Consider the following 26,871-nt stretch of genomic DNA (forward strand, 5'->3'; position numbering starts at 1 on the left):
ATTGCTTATTTGACAATCGTGCTGGTCTACATTGCATCTCAGGCCCAAATCTCTCCATAAAACATGCCAAGGCAAGCAGGCAACACAGTTCTATGAAACTGTTAAATTATGTAATTTTTATGAATGGTTATGTAAAAGACATTTGAAAAATAGACTTGGATGACAGAAAGTTAGAAATAAAATTGAACATAATAAAAATTGTAGTAGCATTGAATCTTCCATGAAGTGTTAGCTTATAGCATTAGCTAAAAAATACAGAATATTTTATTGTGTCTCTGATTGAGATATACTTCACTGCTGCCACATATCATATCTTGTAAATACGCTTTTAAGGTATAGCTTTGTTGGATATTCATTCGTGGTCTGCTCCAATCGATCCCTATAAAGAAAGTGGAGATATTAATAATTCATATGCATGGTACATTTGGAAACCTGTATCACTTAACTACTTTATAACATGCCTGATTTCATGTCCTATATCAATCATTTTACTTGGATTTTTTATTATTTCTAATTTTTCTAATATTTTTACAATTTCATGGTTAAGACTAATTTATAATTGATAGAACTGGAGGTGTGAGTGGTACTCCAGTTTCACTGTCCCAATATATTAAGCATCTTTTAATCACATATCATTACTTATTGTAGTGAGCTGCAAAAGATTTACAACCTGAGCTGATCCACTTCAGAATCATTGACAGAATAAATCACCTAAGAAATCAAAGCTTATAATGTAGGCCAAAGTAATAGCATTTTGTTATTTGTAAGACACTGCTTAGAGATATGTTCTACAGAAATCATAACCCTAAGGTAAGCACAGAAATGTATGAACTTGACAACTAGGGATAGATGTAACAACAAAACTCAAATTTCTTGAACCCACCACAATAAAACTAAACATTGTGCAAAAATAAATTGGATTTGAAAAGAAAATAAAACAGGTGAAAAGAGGTGGAAATTTCTGAAGGACTCTTTGCTCCCTGTCACAGAACTAGAAAAGATGGAAGGGAACTAATAATAGCATTCAAAGTGGAAAGGATGTATACAATATTTTATTTTCATAGCCAGCTTTGTGATATACTTTTGTTTTGTGAAAGGGGCATCATTGTATGCTATAAAGCCTTTACCTTCACTATCTACCCTGCCAAAAAAACAAAAACAAAAAACAAAACAAACAAACAAACAAACAAAAAACAGAACCACAAGAGGATTAATAGTGTGCCCAACTGCACTTGTGGCTTCAATGTATCTATATGTTACTCAAGAAAGATCTATGCTTTTACAAATACAAGACATCTTCCTTTTTACATGAAAGTAAGATGAACCATCATTCTTCACCTTATGTGAAAGGAAATATAAATGCAATGAGTAAGACTAGCTGCATTTTTACTATTGAGCAGAACCTAGTTTTTTTGTTTTGGGGAGTTTTGGAGGTACAAAGGCAAAAACTTACAGTATTCTTAATAAGATATATGCTCAGTTTCAAATGAAAAGCAGAAGGATAGATGCTGACACATCTAATCATTAAAAGTGAGATGTCTGAAGAAATACAGTCAAAAAAAAAGGAGCTCAAAATTACCATTCATTCAATATTTTTCTGACTAAATAGGAGCTTTTTTTCTTTTAAAAAAGATATACTGATTTCTGTTTCAATAAAATATACACTATAATTGTTATCATACATTATAAAATGGAATCTATTTCACCAGGTACACAAAAGTTTGATTTACTTAGTTCATAATCATACCTTAGAAAAAAGTGGCTTAACGAGTAAAGAGGGCTCAGAATAGTCTGGGATTAGTCCAGCACTCTTGAAAAATTTGCATTTTTATCAGGGTCAATATGTTTTTTTGGCGACATGTGAGTGTTTTCATATGTGGGTGCTTTCCCTAAATTTAGAGCAGTATCTGATACCTACCTTACTAAAGATATGTTTACACTGAAATGTTGGAAAGATGGAAAAATTCATACCCAATGTTAAACAAATGGAAAAAAAAGCCTCTTTTTTTTTCCTCAACAAAAACCTCTTACAATTTTTCACCTCATGGTGCAACATCTAGCTATTTCAAGTCAAATCCCTTCCTAAGAGAAAAATAATTGAAGCTGTCAATAGCTTCTGATCATTCAATTCTTAATGTCCTTTGTTCACGAACTGATATCCAGTATCAGTAAATAACACAGAGTTTGGAAAGTGTCGCTTGATAAAATATAGAAAACCGAGAGTAGGAGAAATGCATTCTTTAGTGTAAAATCATAACTTTGAGGACGCCACCAAACACGGTTACTTATGTCCTGGGAATAATTAAGAGTCCAGTGCCTCAGCAAAATTCAGCTATACATGTAAGGTTGCCGTCCCTTGGTGCTTAGAAAAGAAACTCAGCTGCAGCTTTTGTCCACTGCAAGTGTGAAGCTGTTCAAGCCTGGAGGTGAATGAATCTTATATGCTCTGATTACAAATTGTTATATTATCATGACTTTATTAGGTAGGTTGTTGGAATAGTCAGAAATTTCTATCAGAATCTTTCTTCCTTGGAAAACCCTTCATTGGGTTTTTCCCCTAGTTTCCCCTTCTTGAGCTTTTAGCAAAGATTTTCTAGGAGTAGGGAATCATTTTAAACTTTTCCACATATTTGCCCAAGCACTATAGCAAGCAACAAATATTGTTTTGGTAATGTAGTAGGACTAGTCCCAGGACAAAAACCAAAAAAGAAAAAGAAAGAAAAAAGAAAAAGAAAAAGAAAAAACTAATAAGTTACATCCAGAAGGGAATGGAGAATTGTTAGTTTCATTTCACAGGTATGCCCTTTTCAGATTGTAGTAATCTGGAGTGATGGAAAGGGGGAAGGGCATTAGAAGTTTATATATCCTTCTAAGCTTTCACTAATAGCACCCTCTAGTGTCTTCACTATGCATAGGATTTTTATCTAGGTTTAAAAAAATAAACTCCAGTTAAAACTATTAACAGTGCAGAGCTCTGTAAGAGCAAGCTTTCTCCCATTTCTGTTTTCAGTTTCAGAAAGACTTCATTTGTCTTTCATGTACTTGTACCAGTTTCAGACTTATTTTGATGTCTTTCCAAATAACCATAGTGTGAATGTGCACATTTGAAAATGTACTTTCTAAAATTTTCAGAGCATTTTATTTACTTATTTTTAATATTATGTTACACTATCATTCCTCATACTATTGTGTGTGTGTATGTATGTATGTTGTTACTTGTAGAGAGAGCAATTGATTTGACTTGCAATATAAGATGAATTTCGAACTACAGTCTATGCTTCAGGCAGTCCCAGTGCCATTAGACTTTATTTTTATGTTTTAAGTTTATATAACATTTTAATTTCTTATGTCTTGGAGGGGAACAATACTTTTAGTGCCTGACAGTGTGCTAAACCTTTTAGCTGCACCATCTTAACATTTCACTAAAATGCTTTGAGTTGGATGTTATTGGCATGTTTAGATGAAGAAACAAAAGTTTTTAATAAGAAAACTTTGTCCCCAAGTATTTAAAACAATTTGCACATGTAGCTTTAAAGTTTTATGCAGCTACATTAAAACTACTAAAAGCAAACAGGCGCAATTAATATAAATGATATATTTATTCAACCAATTACTAAGAATATAGACTTTAATGTAGTAGAATTGATGTGAAATCCTGAGATATCTTATGTATGTAGGTGATTGTTCACATCACAAGACACCTTCAAATTTGTGTATGAAGTTTATGCTCCCAGTACATCTCAGTTGGGTGAATCACATTTCATGTGCTCAGTAGCCACATGTGGAAAGTGGTATTCATGCTAGACAATATTGTTCTGGAGGTTTGTTTGTCTGCAGCAACACAGCTAGGAAGTTGCAGACTGAGGCTTCATATTTATTCTAAATCTAAAGTCCCTTTCTTAACCATTGAGTATCATTGTCTGTGACTAATTGTAATTCTTGCTACCACTCTAATATTAAACATAGAAATAAGGAGAATTATTTTATCTCATTGTAGCTACTTTCCCAGTACCAATTATTGTCTGTTAATTACAATATCTGTGCACAATGCACAGCACAAGTTGTTTTATACAACACAAAACAGCTGAACTTTTGTATAAAGTAGCTATCATGTGATAGATAAAATGTGTGGTTGTTTTTTTTGTTTGTTTGTTTTGTTTTGTTTTTTTTTTTTTTTTTTTGGATCTGGCTTTGGACTCACAGAGAGCCACCTGCCTCTGCCTCCTGTGTGCTGGGATTAAAGTCATGCATCACCATGCCAGGGTACAATTAAATTTTTTTTAAAATTTTATGTGTGGGCTGGAGAGATGGCTCAGTGGTTACCAGGGATGGAAAATCACAATTAGATGGCTGATTACTTGATAATGGATATTTCAACCTTAAAGCAATTGAAATAAAAGAAAGCTTTGATCGGCTTTGTCAATCTCATATCAAAAGTGCTTCGGGTACAGTAATAAACATATACATTAATCGGCAGTGAAATAGTGATCTCTTTGTGCTTTTTTTTTTTTAGTTGGAGACCACAACTGATCAATCCTTCTTCAGAATAACACATTATTTTTCAGTAATAATCAATTCTCACAGGTCTGAGAAGCAATCGTACTCACTGACATTTTTAAAAATTCCTTTTTGATCATTTATAGAATAATACTTTGAGTCTAAAGATAAGAAAGGGAATATATTTCTATATTTATGGGTTATGTATTTCCACAGTTACATGTTCATATGCATTAACAGTATCATCATTCAGGTTCCTAACTGGAACACTGGGGGGGGACCACAAAGTGCAGTAAATATCACAGTTGCTTCGTATCACTTCCTTTAAAAACAGATTGGCACAATGCCGTTTTTACTCTTGAAGTCTTTCATTAATTATACTATTTCAGATGGAATTTACACTGTGAAAACCTTTAAATACACAATCTGAGGACCATATGTTGACAGATCGCATTAAGCACTGAAAACAACATGAGCTTGAATTTTCCAATTCTGGATTTTATAGCTATAAAACTTTAGGCATTTTATCTACTGTTATTGCCTTGTTTGTTAAAAGAAAAAGGAAGGTAATAATATCTACTTCATGGAGTGGTCTTGAAGACTAATAGGATAATATAATAATGCAGACAGTCCATAAACACATTTGGTAAAGGAGAGTCCCCTCTGCAGGCATAACAGAGTCCTTATCAGTTCTTTTGGAGTTAGTTTGATTTTGACAGGTGGTCTGGTTTTGGGCTATTCTATTGCTCGCTGGTGCCACCATCAGTCAGAACACAGGCGAAATGAAAATGAAGACTTTTTTTTTTTCATTATTTTCAAATGTGGATTTCTGTCAATCTTTTCAAGAAACTAAATTTTTCAAATTGTTTTCTGAGGTGGTTAGTTTAACTCGAGTCTCCTTGGTCTATAAGCAATGTTTTCTTTTGGACTATACACATAAAATGAAATATGTATTCTATACTGCAGATGAATCTACATTAAGTACAAAGCATCTATGTAGCTTAATTTAACAATTATCTACTCTGGATAGAAGTCCAGAGACTAAAATGGTTATTTCCATGCCCTTGTGCAAATTCTCTGTGTTTTATGAGCTTCAGTTTCAGGAATTATAAAATACACTTACAAACATTACTGTCATAATTCAGTCACTAAGAACAGTTACTGGCTAGTTTTCTACTGTTACATAAAATTGACATGGCAATCCTAGGAAATCAGCTAATCGGTATTTAATACAGGTGTTATGGATAATTATTAGTGCTCTGAAAGTACCACCCATAACATAGCTTTGTTACACAATTCTAAATCAATCAGTAATTTTATTTTCATTGAGTTCCTGCCATTCCCTATGACAGTCTCATCCAACAGTGCAAACCCCAAGAGCCAGACCAGTAACTAGTTGACAGCTTCTGATTTCATCTTCTAGACATTCCTTTCTCCAAAGAAGAGAACTATGCATGTGCTAGATACAATGAATAATGAAGGCAGAGTTACAAGAAGACTAAAATAGAATTCTAAAGTGTCTCCCTGGAACTCCACAAACAAATCTATCCTCGTGACTTCTTTCATGCAGACTGTCCTGTCCTGCAGTGCTAAGATTTTCTCTCAGCACGTGTTTCAGGTGTAAGAAAATGCAAAAGGAAAGAAATAAGTTCAGGAATTTTTGAACCAACATTTAAACCATAAAAACTAGGAACTGAAAGGAGTTAAGAAGATGAACACAGCATTCATAAAGATCTGCTCTTTCAAGAAAAGTTTTTTGTAAGAAGCTGTTGGAGAAAATCAACGTATAATAACTGGCAAAGTATTTCCTTTTCCATACTCTATCCCTTTGCCGATGCAGTCTCCCCTCCCATTTTCCATTCAATCCACGAAAGTGAGAGATGAATATTGTGCTTTTAGTGTACAGAAAGCAGTGTACTTTTGCTCCTTTTATTTCAGGAAAAAGCTTTGCACTTCCAAAACCAAAGCAGAAAACCAGATATCTAAGCTTCTCTTCACTCCAAGCACAGAAAGTGGATTATTCTCTTTAAAACACACATCATTTACAGAGAGCAGTTTTGACAGTTCACTTGTCCCTTCTCTGGCCTCTAGGTCAAATATAAGGACTGATCTCTTGAAACAAAAATCAGGGAGATTTGGGTGCTGCTGCTGTTTGTTTTTAATCCCATTTCAGGAGTAAGGAATTAGCCCCTGCTTCTTAATAGTCATGACACATCTGAGCCACAAACCAGCCACCATAGGCATAATTGCTTCACTGGGCTTGCGAGAGACCTGACACCCTGTGCCCGACCCGCGTCACCGGCTAGGCAGCCAAGCATACTGGCAAGCACTAGCCTGGAAGCTCCAGGCTGGGCTCCTCCTTGTCTTGCATCCTTTCTCGTCTTTAAAATTCGTTGTTCACATCGTAACCCCCCCCCCCCAAAGCAGCCCACAGGCATCGACCTGCTTCATGTTACACTTAGTTTTTCTCTGGGCTAGCCAAATGCTGGGTTTCCTCCTCAGACCAACCGCCCCCCACACACACACCTGCACCCCACCCCAGAGGATGAGCCTGGAAAAGCAACCGAGGCATTAGTTACAGCTTACAGTTGAATGTGACATATTCAGAAACAGCCCCTTGGCTCAAACTGCAGCTTTTCCAGACTCGCGCCCTTACTTCCATTAGTCTGTCCTAAGTATCCTTTGTATGAGAAAATGCTTCTGCTGGAAGAGTCCTGGCAGCCAGAGGGATCTCAAAAAAACACACAGACCAAGAAAAATCAAACTTCTTTAAGATAATATAAAGGAGTTAAAGTTAAAGTGAAGGTGCAAAGTGCAAGGAGAAGGGGGTCGTGGGGAGAGATGCATGCCCTGGTTATTTTGCACCGCAACGCGTGCTGTCAGAAAGCCCCACATTTCTTTATGCCTTGGGTCCCGCAGGCTGGTGTGCAGGCAGAGCGCATTCCACTTCCTTCTCTGGGCGGCAAGCTCTAACTTCCTAAGCTTACCTCCATTTCGCCCCCGCACGGCTCCCGGGCTTCTTCGTCCGCTGGGAGAGGCCTCCTCCTGAGCTGGAGTGGGTTGTGGGGTGCAGGGAGTGGGGCCCAGAGGGGGGTACCCAGTGTTTGGTGCTGCGCCACCCCCCCCAACAGGCTGCTAGGGCAATGGTTCACTCCTTTCCCCCACCCCACCCCACCCGCCTTCCACTCGCTCACCCCCCTTCCGCCCCCCTTCCCCCCCTCTGTATTGAAAAGGGCTGGCTTGGCTGTGGCTCCTTGCAGTCGACGAACTGTCAGGGCGGGAGGAGCTGTGAGCCAGAGCAGCCAGCAGCGGATCGCGCAGCACAGCAGAAAGCACGGAGAGCAGAGTGCACCGAGTGGCAGTGGTCAAGGCTATCCAGGCGGTACAGGCAGCCCAGCCAGCCGGGCCGCCCCAACAGCCTCACTCCACGCCTCCACGACTACAGCTGCTCCGCGGACTGCGAGCTGTGGCGGTAGAGCCCGCTACAGCAATCGCAGTCTTCGTGGAGCAGGCGGAAGCCTTTTTCTCCTTTTCCTTCCCCTCTTCATTCTACTCAGAAGGAGTCACTGAATAGGTAAGTATTCAGTCCGGGTGCCAGAACCCGCTGCGGCTGGGGAGGCATGGCACATCCCGCACTTAGGACGTTGACTTGCCTGCGTTTGGGATCTGGACCACTGACCACAGCGTGGGCTTAGAGACGCTGCTGGTGTCCTCCCTTCTCGGTTCTCGTCTCTAGAGGTAATAAAAGAGCAAGCCCTGGAGGTGAGCTCGCACAGAAAATCTTTTTGACACTGCCTCCGCTCGGTTTGGTTACTTTGCAAAAACTCACTTTTGTCAGAAAAGTGTCCGCGCATGAATTTCTCCGACATTGGCTGTGCAAAAAGGTCTTCCACTTTATCTGATTCTGCCAGTTTGAGGGAAGCTGCATGAAACTCTGATGGGGCAAGTGCGGGGATACTGGGGTGAAGCCCCAGACTACTGGGGTAATCTCCCAGAGCATCCCAAGCTGAGGGGCAATGCTCCAGTAGCGAATAAGCCCTGGACCCAAGGCGGCCAGCCCAGCTGCGCTCCGGACTCTGTAGGCTCGGGTTTGACTCCTTGGTGGACTAGCGCAAACCCTTGGGGTCGGAAACTCGCCGCACCGAGACAGAAACGTGCGTTGCACAGTGTACACAGGGTCCCTGGGAAGGTCCTCCTGGTTCGCCCTTCCTTACCGACCCACTTAGAGTGCTCTGCTAAGCTAGAATCTGATGGATGTGGGAGATGGTAGGTGAGAAAAATTCTGCCTCTTAAAAAAGACAACTTATAACCCAGTAGCGGAAAACTGGCATCCTTTTGTGAATTTAAAAAAAAAAAATTAAAAAAGACTTTTTTTCTAAGGGAAGCCCTACGCAAAAGCTTTTCTCTTTCTCTAGAGGAATGACTTGAAATCCCTTAGCCAAAAGAATGCCCACCTATGTCAGGAATGCATGGCATTTTCTAAGACAGACCGAAAGCAGTTCATCGCTCCACAAAGAAGGATCTTCCTAGAGCGTGTAGTCCCCAAAAGGCTCCTTTTCGCGAAAACGCCTCTTGGAAAGCGTGCCATCAGAAAAGGTGACTTTAAAAAGCACCTATATTGCTTTGGAGACTTTCGAAGAGCGGAGCGTCAGCCTGCCTCAGGTTGGAGACATCACTTCCATATGAGCGCATAGTAGCAAAGCGACTCGTCCCTGGGGTGTCCCTGTCCCAGAGTGGATTGTGGGAGCCATTTCCGTGCCTCCCCCAAGGAAACAGTTTTTAGAGCTTGGGCGAAGATGGCCCCTTTGCGTCCGGTGATTTATTGAGGGCTCCACTGCGTTAGCCGCCTTTGCGGCTGGGGGTGCAGGGCGCTAGGATGCGCGCACGGAGTAGGTGTGTGCGCGCCTGCAGGCGGGCACTCGCCTCTGTGAACCAAGTGCCCTTCCAAAATGCTGTCTTTGAGCCTGCGAATCCAAACTTGTGCCACTGCGACACCCACCACGAAGCAAACCCGGGAGACAAGAGGGGCTAGGACAAAAAATTTTATTAAAAATTTAATTAAAAATTAAAAAGAGAAAATTAAAGGGCAACACTGAAAAACTACCACAATAATAGTAACCAGCAACAACACAACACTCATCTTTCCTTGTGAAGAAACTTTTCAAGACTGGATTTATACCAGCCTAGGAGATGTTTCTGTACAAAGGATAGAGTGTGTGTGGCGGGGGCGGTGTTCAGAATATAAGCCGTGGGCAAAGGGGGTAAAAAGATGAAGAGGGAGCGATGGGGCCAGAGGAGCCGCGTGGTCCTAGAACTGCAACCAGCAAACAACCTGAGGAGCGTGCAGAGAAGAACTGCGAACATGGCACTGCGCAGAAAAAGGTGCGGGTGCTTGGTGACTTAAAGAGATTGTCTTAAGTAAAAGAGATGTGACTCAAAAAGGGGGAAAAAGGAGGGGGAGGGGTACGCGCTTGCAGACACGCTACAACTTTGTAAAATTGAATGGAATTCCACTTTTAATTTTGTTTGAAACATTCTCACAGTGGCAGGAAGAGATAGTTTTAGGCTATCTTTGCCTGCGTATTTGTCTGTGGGGTCGGGGGCATTTGAAAACTGATAGCATATGTCCATGTTTCACCTTTTTTGTCTTTGGTTCATCTGAGGCAGCGAGGACTGCTTGCGGGCGGTTTTGCAAGAGAACCAGGAGATGGACACGCCAAGGTCTAAATCTACCTTTCTCCTGCTGCTAAATTAAGAACTGCCGCACCCAACTCCAGTCCCCCGCCGCCGCCGCCTCCGCCAGGGCGCTGAGTTTGCCAAGTGGCTAGCGAGCGCCTCCAGGAGCGAGGCCCGGAAACCCAGTTCTTGCAAGGTTCCCCCTCGTTCCAGCAGCCCCTCCTCTAGCTATGATGTCAGCTGCAGCGAGGTTCCGCGGGCCCGCTGGAGGGCGAGCGGCGAGTGCGGGCCGGGAGCACCCGCGAGCCACCCGGGCCGGCGCACTCCCTGCGCGCAGCTGCTCTCGCGTCCTCCCACCCCCTGCTCTTCCCGCGCTCCAGCCCCCCTGTGCCTCTCCAGGGAACCCTGATCCCCTAGGGTGCGCCAAGGTGCCACCTGCCTGCGGCACATGGGGAATCCAGGGATCAAAGCCAGGTGTGGGTCTCTGCCCTCCTCCTCCCAAACACACGCAGGCTCCATTCTTTCCCCTTTTCCTGCTCACACCTTCTGGATTCACACTGAATTTAGTGGTTCAATGGTACGATAGAGGGCAAGTTCTTCATATGCAGCACTAACAGTTACCAGGGTTGAATCTCTGCGGGATTCTCCCCCACCCCCCCGCACCCCAGGGTGATCAGGAAGGATGCTAAGAACGTGGCTTCTTAAAAATCCCCAGGCTGTCTCTGTCTGCAAATCAACAGAATGAGAGTTCTAGAAGGAGAGGAGGTTCGCCTTAGCTTAGAGACGGGGCTGTGGGGGAGGGGTGAAGGTTAAGGCGCAGCGTGGGACCTCTGCTCCTGAGGGGCTGGAAATAGGAAGTTGAAGACGGGGGAGGCTTCAGGCTCTGCAGCACCGAAGGGGAAGCCACCGTGCTCTTTATTCTAAGACTGCTTGCTGCTCAGTCACTTCTGTGGATGGACGCGCCAAATTGGGAAGATTCCTGAATAGGATTTTACCTCACAGAAGCCCGCTGTGGCTTCCCTTCAGGGGCTTGCTCCACTCCTTTTTAGGAACAACCACTTTCCTGAATTCGAAACCAATCTCTCTTTCCCCTGATCTTGAACAGTTTATTCTTTAGTTCTTAGAGAAGGGCCGCCGCATGCAACTGGAGAAGGTTGTACAGGGCAAAAGGGAGGGGCCCCGAGCAGGGCGTGTGGATGCCAACTGAAGACTGGAGCTTTTTACCTTCGGAAAGAAATTAGATTCCAGGGGGACCACAACAAACTGCTTAGCTACTGTTTTTTCCTTTGAAGTGGGGGAGTGGGGGCGGGGTAGGAGGGGGGCGGACAGCAGTAGCGAATTCTTCCATTCTGTAAATGTGGGCTTTCTAGCTATTTTTTTCTTACTGCCTTTGATGGAAAGCCTCCTTTACATGATATATCGCTGCCTCAAACTTAAAAGTTGCTGTGCGTTTGAAATACAGGAAGGAGAAGGGAACTCAGATCAAGCATAAAACATTCATTTTCTAGAGCTCAATCATTTCCTAAAGAACCTTAACCCCCGCGACCCTCTCCCCTGCCCCCCTCCCCCCTTAGCGCCCGAGTGAACACTGTTCTGATGGATGTTAATAGTGGCTTTCTGCAGCTGAAAGGCCTGGGAGAGGAGCCTGCAGGTTTCAGATTATTACTTCCATCCGTATTCAAAACTTTATATATTTTTGCAAGATAGAAATCCCTGATTGAGAGCTTCCAGATAGCTGGTGGCAGGAAGAAATCTGGTAAGGGATTTTAAAAGCAGAAAATTGTCTGTCCTTTTCTCCCTGCAGCCGGTCCACAACAGCCTGTGGCCAGGATTTATAAGAGTCTTCAGGGAACACAGGGAGGCACACCAACAAGGAGACTGTATAAAGCACTGGCTACATCAAGGAAATACGTATGGCTGCCACGTTTTTTATTAGTAGGAAAGGAAATTATCTGGGGATGAAGACCTGAAAGCTAATTTCCACCAATAATCTTGCTTTACATATTTTAAAGGAGGTTTATTTATTCACCAAAGAATCTACAAACATTAATTAGCCACCTATTGTGTCAGACAAAGGGCTAGGACCTAAGAATATGAAAGAGATTCTGAAAAATGTGGCATGGGCCTCTTTGAGCTGGGAGACTCTTCTACAACTAGTATACAATGTGATAAATGCTTTGAGCATGTGGTGGGAGGAATTAATTTTGGTAAGAGGTTAAGATGTTCATTTAAAAATCCGATAACTCCCCACCTTTAGAAAAATAGCCTTTCTTAGTCTGAGGTTATCCAAGAAGTAGACATGGAAAGTTATACGGAGCACAAAAATAAGGAAGAGTTGGCTGCAGGATTTAGGGGCTTATGATGGAGTTAATTGCTATGTGTGTTTTCGTGATACAGGCCACAGTGGAAGATTTTTTCAAGAAAAAGATGTTAGCAACAGCAAAACAGGGAGAAAATTTCTTGCAGTAGGTGGTTCAAAGAAATTCTATTTCTTTTCTCTAAATTAAGGGGGCGGATAAGGTGGGAAGGTATTGTAACAGCCAGAAAACAAGGCATAAAGTAAATAAGTAGAACTAAAAAAAAAACTCTACCGTGGGAAAGAAAATTTCTCTTTATCGGCATATTTATATCATTTTACTCATCACACTTTTCTGTCCAAGCCTAACTATTTTCCATCTTCCCCCTCAAACAGCAATGACTAGGCACTGTCATCTCCCAGCCACTTAGAAGCTCACTTATCCCCACCCTACCTCATTTTGCACACACATCACACACATGCTTGGACACTTCTACACTCTTCATTTCTGCTGCTTTTACCTACTTCAGCTTTCTTTCTAGCACCTGCTTCAACTTAATCTATTTTTTTTCTTTCTTTAGACACAGGCAAGCAGCTATAACTTGCTTCTTTTTCTTTTCTTCTGTGTTTTCTCATTGCTTCCTCTTTAATTAACCCCCTAATTTTCCTACTCCCATACCTCTTTTATGTTGTACTGCCCACTAGCCATTTTGGACTCTCCAGTGACCTCAAAGAAGCTTTAAATAAATAAGAAAGAGCAGCCTCTTTTTCAAAATTGCTTGCAAATTTGTCAAATTTTCTTTACCAGGAAGGCTTCATACTGTCCCAGTCTTTTGCTGTTTTTAATTTCAAATAAGGTTTTCAGTGGAATTTTTCTGATTCATAGTATTTTTATTATTTCTGAAAATGCCTGTTTCCCTTTGGTTACATCTAGGGATTCATATATTGTGGTTTGGGGAGTATTTCCAACTTTTCAAAATTACTTACTGTACATTCCTTACACTATTTCTCTGGGTCCCATCCTGTTCCATCTGTCTTTTTTTCATAGGCCATTCCTTTTATTTATTTCAATAACAATCTTTTTATTTCCTGCTGCTTTTTTGCTTGGTGGGACTGTCATAATGGCATAAGTTTAAATATTTTGAGAGGGTAACGCCTTCTCAAAAACATTCCACAGGCTCCCATGCAAGATTTTAAGACCTTTGACAATTTGTGTTTATACAAACATCCACAGTAATCATGTCCAGCGATAAGTTAATCCTTATTTTTTTATTTAAAAAAAACCTTTATTCTTGTAGAGGTTTTTTCTGTATGTGTGAGGAAAGGGGCAATTTTCCTATTATCATTTATTGCACATTCTATAAGGTTCAAGCAATGTTGTTTGGAATTGGCAGGGGAGGAATAATATGTAATAATAATTATTACATAATAATATGTAATAATAATTTATTTTAACATTCCAAATTGCATGTCATTGTCTGAGCAGAATTCTCTTATCTGAAGAGTTTATTGATCATTCAGTATCCAGAATGAAGAATATTAGGTAAGATGTCTTGATATTATAGACTGGCTAATAATATTCAATCTAATCATGTTTGAAAATGATATCATTATTCATTTGATGTTCATCAAGGAGGCATATCCTAAAAGCATCCTTTTCCCCAGAAAGGGAAACATTGATGACTTATGTGACATGTTGCCTCAAGATTTGTATCCTGTGAAGAAGCATTAATTTTAAAGCACCGGCTTATCAGTAGAGAAAAAATAGTTTAGGTTGAAAGTGTCTTTTGAGACTCAGTTATGTGTGTAGAAAGATTGCATTGTCATTAATAGATAAAAAATGTAAAATGAAGCCTTTTTCAATTATGGTTTGAAATTAGAAGAGTGAGTGATTTGCTAAAATCATAACTGCTTCTATTATCTTTACATTCTTAAGGTATGCAACTGTTCATGGAGTTAAACTCTCCTTTTTTGTTCCTAATGTTTTAAGTATTGGATAAGTACAAGTTTTTAAACTGGGAATGGTAATGGTTATAGTTTCCCATTTCCATTGCATACAGGAAATGATTTATCTATCTAATCCACTCATCTGAAGTGTTGAGAATTGTGTAGCAAAAAAAGCACAGGAATAAGAAGAGAAGATATCCTAGGAGAGGTTTTTATTGTACAAAAGATGTTTTAATAATCTAATATTTCCTTTAGTTTGACAATAATAAAATTAAATTAATTAAGAAAGTGAAAGTTCATTTCTTTCTGAAATCTTCACGTGAATAGAATGCAAACTGATACTTGAACTGATTTCGCAATTAATTTGCTATCATCATACAAAATGAAAATCAAAATTGGTTTCCGCCACACTTTTGATTCATTCTTGTTAACATCTTAAATATGCACTCTGTATATTTATTACTTTAAAGTAGTTATTTATTCTAGTCTTATAAAAGCTGAAAAGAAAAAGAAGGCTTGGCTATGCCTGTTTAGGGGACTGAATGTCAGACAGGTGAAATCAGTTAAATATCCAGTTAATAAGAGGCAAAACATCAAACACATTGCTAGCCAGGGCTTTTCTCAGCTTTCTGCTTTGTGTTTCTTGCTTCTCTGAATATATTTTATCAAAGTTATGAATGTAAAAAACACTAATCCATCTTTCATTAAACAATAAAATCTATACCATAAGTACATACATGTGTATTAAAAAATTGTCACTTGGTTCCTTCTTGCATTATAATTTCCTTTCATTTAGTATCTTTATGCATTGATCTTGTGAAAAGTATATCAGAAAATAGTAGTTCTATCTATTGGCATGCTAATAGTATACACACCAGATACTTATACATTCCTTCAATTTTATTTGCAGGAAGAATTCGAATTATGACCTATTGTAATGCCACTCCATAAAATCAGTTTACTTAGTGTGGCAAATATTTATTGTTATGTTCCAATTCACAGTTCTTGTAGAGAATCTGTATTTTTTTATTCAATTTATTTTAGTGCAAAATTGTCTATGAATTTAGGTGGGTTTTCTTCAGATAGGTCATCTTTGAACATGAATGTTAATCAGTTTCCTGTAGCTTGGTTTTTATCACAACAAACCAAAGTATGTTAAGCTTCCAATATGCAAATCATCATATTTTGTCTTCAGGATTATAAACATTTTCCTGTGGTTTTGGACATGGTAAGTGAGAGTAAAAGATTTATTTAAACTATGTGAACACTGGGTATTTTATAATTTAATAGCATCTACAGGGTAGCCTTTAGCAAATAACTTCACCTCCTTGGAATATTTTTTTCACATGGAAAGTGAGGAGCTCTAAATTACTTCAAGGCTGTTTGCAATAACAAAAAGAAATGTCTTGACATGGTTCATGAAAGACAGTATATACAGAATTAGCCCTTGTCCTTTGGCTCTACACGTATTACTATCTTCACTGCACTGACTCATTGATATCTAAAAACCTGTGGCTTTCCCGGAATGACAATACATTACATGTGAGAGTTGGGAAGGATTGTAAATGATGGCAGGAGCAATTAACAGCAGTAACAACAAAGTCATGAGTAGTGAGAGTAAATTGAATTGAGCAAATATTTACTGAATGCCACTCTTTACATTATAGTACACTAAGTATAGTGTAGGTTTCATAGACTCTGGAACTGGAAAGGACCAGAACTTTCACCTAACCCAAACCCTTCAGTTAACACATAAGAAAACCAAAGCTCACAGATGTGGAAGGAGTTCTCCAAGAGTTCATGTAAGGTATTTGGTGATAGACTAATTAATTTACTTCATATGGACACATGTTTCCTACTTCCCAATATGTTTAGACTTCCAAAACACAGTCATGTATGACTTTTTAATTACCTTTGCTGAAATGCAGTAGGACTGGAATCTTATCAGAATGTTATGCACATCTAGCATTATTAAGAAAGGCAATTTCCTATTCTGACTCAGTTTTGTTAAACACTTTATTTTAAATTGAGACATTCAATGCCCCTGCATTGTGTATATTAGATTACAAGATACACTAAATGATGTCTTGACAGGGAGGCCATGTGAATAAAATATAAGTGCATTATGCGGTATAAATATTTCAAGTTTTTGAAATGATTAGAAAAGCTCATTACTGATTGTAACTACAATATACTTTCCTTTAAGAATGATTTTATTTTTCTAAGTGCATATTTACCCTGCAGACTTAAGTGTACATTTTCATGAAGCTTTAAATAAAACTTAGGGAAGATTCTTAGGGAAGATTTTGAGTGAGCTTTCTAACATTTAATCATTCTGTATGTCAAAGTATATGCTGAGTGTTACTGAGTATCTTTCAGGCAAAAAGGTAGGCAGGCAAAATATTTCAAAGCAAAGTTTTACTTTCTTTCCTGAATAACCCTGTGCTGCCTCATTTTACTTGGAAGAAGAGAAGAAAGTTAGAGGATATGGGAAGTCAGGCTGAAGAAAGAGAACAAGCAGAGTGTTAGGTGACAAGGCTAGGATTTCAGCTTACTGTGAAATACATAATCATTTTGAAATTGCCTGTGTTGGCTTCTCTCTTTCTTGTAATATTGAATGATTAGAATACCATACGTTTTATATCATGGCAGTTTACTAGGATAAAAAAATCTTCCAACATATATAACTACATTGATTTTTAAAGAGACACTTATGAGAACGTTAAACACACCACTACACACACACACACACACACACACACACACACACACACGGACACACACACACGGACACAGACTTATACCACATAAACAAGTAGTAGGACAAAACCTTTTTATCTGGCTACACTCCCATTGTGATTTTCTTTATATCAGAAAATAATATGCTCAGATTAACACTGACTTTTTTTTCCTCTTGCCTTCAGTTACGTCCAGTTCTTAAGGTTCTCATTCTTTGCAACTGTTGTTCATCTGTGAACTCAGTTCTGACATCCTGAGATAAAGTATTTACAGTGTATTCTTTCCTAGCATAATGTGAAGGAATGTAATGCACAGTTATCTACAGGAGGAATGAATAAATCCATTGAACACCACACACTTTGTAAATGCCACAAAATTGTACAGAAAAATAAACAAATGTGGAGTGTGAGGCTAATATTCGACAAAATGCACAGCTAGATAGCTCTAACAGCATCAAGGCACTTTAGAAATAGAGCCAATACACAGTTTATAATCAATCAAGATCATTTCTAATGACTTGTTATTTTAAACTCCTGTTTCTAGGAAGTTATAGCTTATTCTCAAACTTTAGTATGCAGACCTATAATCTAGAAATCTTGTTAAAATGCAAATTCTGATTCAGTAGCTTCTGGTTGAGAACTGAAATTTTGACTTTCTAAGAGCACTGTGGTGATGTTGACCCTGCAGCCCCTCAGTCCATATAAAGTAGAAAGGAGACAATACATCATCTCCCAAACAAACATGACAAAAATGAAATTAGCCAAAAGTAACATTGAAAACAAATCAATTTTAGCTATTATGGAAAGGATTACATTTTTAAAATTCAAAAAATATGTATGATTATTTTCATTTCACCATTAAAGTTGGTTTTAACCTTTGGTGTAAGTAAATCTTTTGAAGCTGTCATTCAGAATCAAAACCAGTTGCTCATCAACTTTATGGGTAACTGTTTCACCAGTTCTAAATGCATACATTTATATTGTTTAGCTAATTGAAGTCACTGGCTAGACATTACCAATAGTATACCAATTTTTTTTTATTGAAAAGAAGTACAAAAGCTGTGATTATTTTTAAAATAGTATACCTCCTTGAACATTTTGGTTTCTAAGTATTCATTTTAAGTTTTTTTGCATATATTTATTAATGTGTGTATGCGAGTGTGCGTGTGTGCAGCATGTGTGTGAGGGTGTGTGTGTGTTTGTGTGTGAGTTTGTTTGTGTGTGTATATAAGTGCACATACATCTGTACTATGCCACTAGTATGGAAGTGGTAGGAAACCTATGTGGGTCCCAGTGATCTATCTCAGATCGTTCGACTTGATATGTGCCTTTAATCACTGTACCATACTGCCAGTCTTAGAAAACATTTAAAATGAATGTACAGACAGTAATTCAGATTTCAGAAAAACTCATTGAATGTTCATTTCTCTAATTTGAAGATTTTCTGTTTTACTTTCTTGTCAGTGCCTGACAACAAAAGAAAGACAATGAAAGGTGTTATTTTGTATTTGCTAGCCACCAAAAACCCCCTGAAAGCTGGGAACAAACGGTAAGTCAGAAAGGCTATTTTTGTCACAACTAGGCTTTTGTCTTGGAATGTAGCATAATAGGTCCTCAATCTAAATGAAATCTTCATAATAAGTCTACAGAAGAAAACTTTTATAGTCAGTTTCTGTATGTTCAGGTTATCTTTCTGCAAGGCAGCATTACAGTGAAGCAACAGCATTTGTATTGAAATACGTCAGATAATAAATTTTTAAACTGTGTTTTTCAGGCAGCACAATGTGGTCTGGTATGTTTTAGGGAAATAATAGAAGAATATGTCGTCTCAGTGATAAGGATCTTGTCTTAATTGTGCCACCAGAAGTCACCACCTTGCCAATGAAACTAGATGTCTTTCCTGAGCTCTGATACTTTAATGGCAACAGCTGAGCTTGTTTGGTAACAACTTTAGGATCCCTGTGAACTACAGGGCCAATTGGATTAAAATGTTTTTTGTAAGTGCTAAATGAACTTGGTTGTCTGCCAAATTCGCCTTGGATTTCATTATTCTTAACATTACTTAATAATGCTAAGCGTAAACTGTTTCCATGTGTTTGCCGTGGAGCTTATAAGAACATAAAGGCCACGCATCTCTTTTTAAAAAATAAAGTTTCATGTACAAATTAGGGACAGTGAGAGATTAACAACAACAAGAAATTCCATAGAATAATTATAACTATATTGCAATAAAAGTTATTTAAATTTGTGAATTATTTTTGAAATGCTTTGAAATTTTGGACTTCAGCTGACTATTGGTAACTGAAACCATGGAAAACCCATAGAGAAAGGAGGACTACTGTTCTTGAAACAGCGTCTCTCAGGAACAAGAAAACGCAATGCCAGCAGCTGGGTTTAACTGTGTCAATGATTATATTACCATTTTAAAATTCTTTTGCTTGGGTCTTAAAGTATTCCAGATTTTATCTCATCTGAATCTCACACTATTCCTGTGACACAGGTATTAAAATATATTTTTGAGATATGAGAAAAGATACACAGATTTTTTTTTTTGCTTAAGTTCATATAGATTTCAAGTGTTAGAGACTGGGAATAACATCAATTTCATCAGCTAATGTATATACTCCATTTTAAGTCAAAATAGAATGAGTGACTATATACATTCAAGAAAAATAACAACAATTTAAAAAATAAAATTTAATGGTTTTGGAGATTTGGATTTGTATTACAAATTTTGGGGAAGAGTTAAGTTCCTTTTTTAAATTTTTAAGACAGAATCTCATTATGTTGCTCAGACTGGCTTAGGACACAAGTTCAGGCTGGCCTTGAACTCCAGTCAGTCCTCCTGCTTTGTGTTCTGATGTGCTGGGAATTCAGGCCTGAGCCACTAGGCCCAGATCATTCATTATGTTTTATTAAGGATAATTAAAATAACATCACTAAGCTTAGACATTTACACTATGTGATAACAGAATCATATAATTATACAACAATCATGATAAAGTAGGAAATACAGTTTTAATCAAAACTGAATGAGGGATAATATAAGCACTAGTTTGGAGAAAAAAAATATTGCAGTTTAAAGCAGGCTCAGAAACCCAAGTTAAGTTCCTAGGGGTTTTCTTCACTGTAAAGATAAAACCATTGGAGAGAATAGGCCTGGAAGAGGGTATTTGGGAGAAAAATAGAAAATCTATTTACGGCCATGGATTGGGTTAGAGAATGGTAAAGAAAAAACCCAACTGAAGTGTGTGTGTGTGTGTGTGTGTGTGTGTGTGTGTGTGTGTAATATACAGCTAACTCTCAGCACTGATTGCAACTCAGAATATTGGGAATTTTCAGATTTTTCATTTTTATTATAATATAGTCAAGCATTTCCATTGTATAGATTTTTATAATAGTAGCTAACCATGTGGGGGAATAGATTCACCCACTGGGAGATCACATTTGTTTTCCCTTGGAAGAACTAGATTATTAGAAGGTATTACAGAAATAACTTTTGTTGACAGAGAAACAGGCCTTGTTTAGTTTCTTTAATGAATCTCATGAGAAAATTAGGAGATTTAAAGGTATAAATAATAACATATATTCTCTTAAAAAAGTAAAGCCCTGTCCCTACTATAAAGTTTCTTTAAATGTACTGTTCTTTTAGGTAACATTGATATTTATGTTTGTTTGTGATCTTATTCTTAACATTTTAAAGAGTGGGTAAAGCAAACATTTTAATAACATTAATCCATACACACAATTAATTTTTTTCTGTATCCCTTTTCCTAAATGAAGAATCAGATTGCCTTAGATTATTATATTATTCCTTAGGCAGCTAAGTTGCTTTCTGTCATATAGATTGGATTATAGTCTGGAGATAATTTATCCTGCAAAATTTCTGTTATTTAATTTTTTAGATAGGTGGCCTAGACCTCAGTAGATAAACTTGTACTGAAGGACATCTGGGGACACACCCGTGACACAATGGGCTTTAAGGCAAATGACAAAAAATATCAAGTCCAGTGGGGAGGCTATGAAAGTGTGACAGTAGGGAAGGGGGTATAAAGATGATTAAGACTGACTGAGATGTTCTGTATGAATTACACAAAAATTCAATAATAATAATAATAACAAATAAAGAGCAAAGAAAATGAAAAGAGGTGCTTTATACATATAGAATCTTTGTTAGGGTTAATATTTTCCTGCAGAATAAAAATTTAAAAATTGTGATGAGATATTCAGATTTGACTGAATTAGCAGTGTTCCTTACTAGCAATGTTTCCATGAAAATATGCTGAAGTTCTTAGCTTTTGGTGTTTTAGTCTTCTGTTTTCGTTGGTAGTGGCTCTCAGTGAAGACAGTTGAGACTATTGCAGTGAAATGAATTATCCTAGACATTATGAATTACCTCTGAATCTCTAATTTCTTTGATTGATTGATTGATTGATTGCTTTAATTTAGAAAGATCATCTATGGAGAGTTTTATCATTGTACATAATGTGTGTTCTTTCTAATATAACATTATAAAACTCACACCCTGTTTATTTTTTAATTGTTTAAAATTTTATTTATTTTTATATGTATGACTCTTATGCCTGCAGAGGACAGAAGAGGGCATCGGTTCCCCTTGGAACTGGGGTTATGGACGGTTGTTAGTTGCCATGTGGGTACTGGAATTCGAACCTGGGTCTTCTCCAAGAACAACCAGTGCTCTTTACTACTGAACCATCTTTCCAGCCCCACACATGATGCTTAAACATGAGTTATTACAGCTACTTAAGATGTATTGTTTTCCAGAAGGTTCCCTTTCTTTTGAGGTGACATATCATGGATGGTTGCAAAAGTTGTGAAATGGCAGTCTGGAATAGAATGTGGGTCTTCCTGAGCATTTTGCTTTTCAGTTTACCATCCGGTCACCTCAGTTTTCCATGGTGTAAGTACTATATTAAATGTTCAATTGTCATATAGCTTGAAATGATCCAAAGAGTTACAGCTAATTTTAGGTATATATTTAACAGCAAATGCCAAATAAAACTTTACTAGGTAGCAATGTTGTGAGTGTTTTGAGCAAAATTAATACCTAAAATACATTAATTTACTTTCTGAAAACAATCTACATTGTAAAAGATAGTATATATTTTAGAGAAATTATGATCTTGAATTATATATGTCTCCTAAAAGAGATTTTATACTCCAATTTAAAACTTACTGAAATTTCCCTCTATTGTATTGAACTATATAGATCTTCAGTGATTTGAGTTTGTTTCAAACAAGTTAAATTTTATACTCATCGCAATTTTTGTTGTTGTTGTTTAGTTTTCTTACTTTTTGTTTTTTGAAATAGGGTCTCACTCTCTAGCACAGACCAGCCTTGAAAACTTCTAATTGACCTACATGTGGGACTTATAGATTTGTTCCATCACATCCATTTAGTCATCTGAAATTTGAGAGCATGATTCTGTAATTTAAAACCTGAAAATACATTAATGTAAATTCTAAATGTTCCTATAAAATTATTATTCATTCAATGTACAGAACTTACGTTTTGCTTATTTACATAAAATTAAATATTTTACCTTTTTTTTTCTTGAGGTGTTTGTTCTCTTGCTAAAAACGTCTAACACATTAGGCTTTTAATAGATGAAATGAGCAGAGTTGCAAACTTTTGCTTAGCAAGCACACCTTCAAAAGTCATGCTTTTTTTAAAGAAAATGTAAATTCAGGGCAAAAAAATGTAAATTCACAACTTTTGGTTAAATAGAAAATCCAGCATCCTCAGTTATATTTTATCCTAAATGCTTTTGTTTGATTGACATTTTATTTTACAGCTGCTGACATGTTGCTCAGTGGTTAACTGTTGACCAGCAGTTTATTTTACAGCTGATGACTTGTAGTTCAGTTGTCAAACTGATGACCTAGCATGTATGAAGTTCTGGGTTCAGCTCTTAACTATGCTGGGTTTAGGTGGGGAAGGGAGAAAATGAAAAGATTTATAATTTATCTAAAATTGAAAGTATTTTTATTATGAACATAGACAATATTATCTGAAATATTTATTGGTATGCCAATTCTTCCATTTCTTTACTGTTTTCTTTCCTCTCCACCCCTTCCACCCACTCTTTGCTCCTTCCCCATCTCCTCACCAGAACCTTTTACTTCTTTTGAATAGTATAAATTCTTAGAACAAATTAAGAAATGATTTAATATCTTTAATTTAATATTCACAGAAAATGTAATGATACAGGTTTTTAAATTACATGAATATTTTGATATTTTAGATTGATATCTATTTAAAATAAATTTAGAAAGGTTTTGTAAAGTGTTAATAAAGACCAATCGGAAAGAAATTTTCAGAAGTTACAGAAGACAAATGGCTAAAGTTAAATATTAGATTTTTGAAAGGAAACAAAAATTTTCAATATTACTGTCTCAGTTACATGTTATATCAATTCTCAAAACAAAAAATTTCACAGAAACTGAAACCTGTTGTTAAATTTCAAATTTACAAAAATTTAATAAATTGACCAAAACAATTACTTTTCATACAGTTGTTACTGTGCATCCATATTAATTTCATTCAAATTACTCAAAAGCTTTCTCTGTTCCTTAGTTTTTATAACTGAGATGTCTATATATACATATCCATATCCATGTGAATAGGAGCTAGTCTAATAATCTTCATATTATAAATATGGAATTGACACCAAAAGATACAAACATAGTAAATGGCTATGTCACCAACCAAATAACATCTATTGTACTTGAGAGTCTAGATTTTAACCAGAATGAAATATTCACACTCATTTTTTTTTGTTCACACTAGCAAAACATTGTTTAACTGTACTTATGACTATGTACAAGGATATTGAATTTTTACTTTTCATTAGATAAATATTTGCTATTATATTCATTTGTCATCTGCATAAATATATTAAGGCTGTAGAACACTATGTCTTAAGGAGGGAAAAAATTCCAGTGATTAAACTGAATATTCTTTTTCTACTGGGCATTTTAACTGTGTGAGAAATATTCTATGTATAAATCCCCCCGTTATTTAACATTTTAGTTACAGTCTAGAAAATGTGAAGATATATATTTTAAGATTCTAATATAACATTTCAAATTTTTCCTTTCTTAATTCCATTTGTTATAGTTTATATAACCAATTTTAGGTAATTAAAATTATAGCTACCTTGCTATCTTTTTCATAAAAGATTATCGCATTTTCATTTTATTTACATTAGAAATTTGAATTGTTTGATCTACAGAGATGTAACATTTACAAAATGTCCAATAGCATTAAATAACTAAGAAACTAAAATTCTCTTAAACCATACAGGGGAAATTGAGCTTATTTACTACAATCTATGTGCATCATGCTTAATCTAGTTCAGTCAATCAATTACTTTAACTCATTTTCTTCCAAATTAACAGCTAGTTTTATTTTTATGTAAACATTAGCCTGATTGTCAAAATACCAGTTTAAATTTCTACTTAACACAATTATAGTGTAGCAATTCCATATTATTTAATCATATCTTTAGTGCTTATTAGGCAGTATAGAAATTTTTGAGGCAGATATTAGAAAAAGTTAAACTATTTTCTATTCAAATATTTTTAATAATCAGAAGTATTGTGCAATATTGATGCAAATGGAGTGCAGATATGAAACAGATGAAAGCAGTTGTCTCCAATAAGATCAATAAAGGAGAATTAGCACTGTAGAAACTCATTCTCTATGTAAGCATAATTTTGGTTTCCTTTTTCTGATACTTTAAAATCTGAAAAATAAAATATCTAGGATCACTTTTTTAAGTTACAAGTATTGCACTTTGTGATACATAGTGACTTTCAAGTTAAGTCTGGGGAAAGTATTCAAAATTTGTTTTTACTATAAATATTCAATGTCACATACTTGAAAATTTTAGTTTTCATGGAAAATGATGCACTTTTGTTTTTTATAGGTTTCTTTTTCCTATATTACTGTGACGTAGCAGTGATAGAAAAGTGCAGCTCAGTATTGTTGAAATGTATTTTATTTACAAAGGAATTATTTTTTCCATAAATATGTATGTTTGAAATTACATAGAGAAATATAAGATGCATATATTAAGAGAAAATTCTGAAAAATATTCTGGCTCAATTTACCACATTTTCACAGATCAATAATTAATTGTTAATCAAAATCTCTTTGAGCTAGAGAGATGACTTGGTGATAAGGAGGGCTTGATGCAGTTTCAGAGAACCCCAGTTTGGCTATCAGCACCAAGGTGGAATGGCTCACAACCACCTGTAACTCCAGCTTCAGGGGATCTGATGCCCTCTTATGGATTCTACAGGTACTGCACACAAATTGCTTTCATTCACATAGTCATATACATATAAAGAAATAAATAAAATGTAGGAAAACAACCTTCCTCTCCTCTAAAGATTTTTATCAGTTACTTTTTACTTCATATACTGTGTTCTCTTAAATTATCTTTATGAAAATATCATTTACCTATGGACATTATTTGCTCAGCGATTAAAAGCACTAGCTGCTGCTGAAGAGGACCTGGTTTTGGTTCCCAGAACCCCAGTGATGACTAGCTGCCCTTTATCTCCAGTTTCAGGTGATATGATGCCCTCTTTTGGCTTCCATGGCCATTGCACCCATGGCTTCACATAAATATATGAAGACAAAACATAAATACACATAAAATTTAAAAATTAATTAAAGAAGAACATTGAGAATATTATTTCAACACATTTTATGGAGGTTTGATAGGAAGTCATGATCTTCTAAACACAACTCATTGTATTTTCTAACATTAGAATTTATATCCACAATTATAATTACTATTGTCCTCAAGGTAATAATGAATGGCTCTGTGTAGCACTATTAAATAAATGATCACATTTTCATTGAAGGATTGTGCTAGTTTTAACAATATATAAGAGTTACCAAATCTCTGAGGAGTCAAGCACCTAAAATTTTTTGGTACAGTGTGATGAATGATATGAGTCTTTAAAGATTCAGAAGGGAAAGAATCTTTTGGGCTTTTCACATGATTTATTGTTAATTTTTTGAAAAAGTACTCATATAGCTTCCTAGCTGAAAAATGAAAATTGGTCATTTGTTTTCTGACAAATGGAAAATAATTAAGTACAAGAAGATGTTATTAAGAATAATAGAACTTAAAGATATGATTATTCAATTGCTTTATTCGTATGTTCATCATTTATTATAGTTAACACTGGGGCTGGAGAGATGACTCAGTGGTTAAGAGCACTGGCTGCTCTTGTAGAGGATCCGAGTTCGATTACCAATACCCACATAGTGCCCCCAGATCCAGGGGATTCAGCGGCGTCTTTTAACCTCCGTGGGTGGTCACTTAAACACATGTAGGCAATATTTTCAAACACATAAAATAAAATAAAAATAAATAAAATTTAACATTGGTATATCTTCATCAATTCTCTATCTCTCTCTCTTTTTTTTTTTTTGGTCTTGAGACAGGGTCTTCCTGTAGCCGCAGCTGGCCTTGAACTCGCTCTGTAGACCAGGCTGGCCTCCAATTCACAGAGATCCATCTGCCTCTGCCTCCCAAGTGCTGAGATGAAAGATGTCCACCATCATGCCCAGTTAGGACTTATATTCAAATTCTTATAAATCTCAATGGGACAGTATATAATTACAAAGTTGTATATTTTTCTAAATATTTTTCAAGTATATTTGAGAGATAGAAT

The 26,871-nt window shown here is 36.8% G+C and overlaps 1 protein-coding gene and 1 long non-coding RNA gene across 2 annotated transcripts in view; one reads left to right on the plus strand and one right to left on the minus strand.

The window, feature by feature from the left end:
* Positions 1 to 302: 302 nt before the first annotated feature.
* Positions 303 to 7,643, minus strand: LOC103749599. The gene is made up of 3 exons (XR_607948.2): positions 7,485 to 7,643; positions 7,084 to 7,228; positions 303 to 379 (listed from the first exon to the last, which is right to left on the minus strand). It is a non-coding gene; the product is annotated as an uncharacterized LOC103749599 (long non-coding RNA).
* A 99-nt stretch (positions 7,644 to 7,742) lies between these two features.
* The window catches only part of Pcdh11x (protocadherin 11 X-linked), a 771,559-nt gene continuing 752,430 nt past the window's right edge, over positions 7,743 to 26,871 (plus strand). Inside the window, exon 1 of the mRNA XM_008852463.2 lies at positions 7,743 to 8,071. The gene's annotated coding sequence lies outside the window, so the exon portion shown is untranslated. The remainder of the gene's footprint in view (positions 8,072 to 26,871) is intronic.

Source organism: Nannospalax galili, unplaced genomic scaffold (genome assembly GCF_000622305.1).
Source record: "Nannospalax galili isolate Female #2095 unplaced genomic scaffold, S.galili_v1.0 scaffold586, whole genome shotgun sequence".
NCBI lineage: Eukaryota > Metazoa > Chordata > Mammalia > Rodentia > Spalacidae > Nannospalax > Nannospalax galili.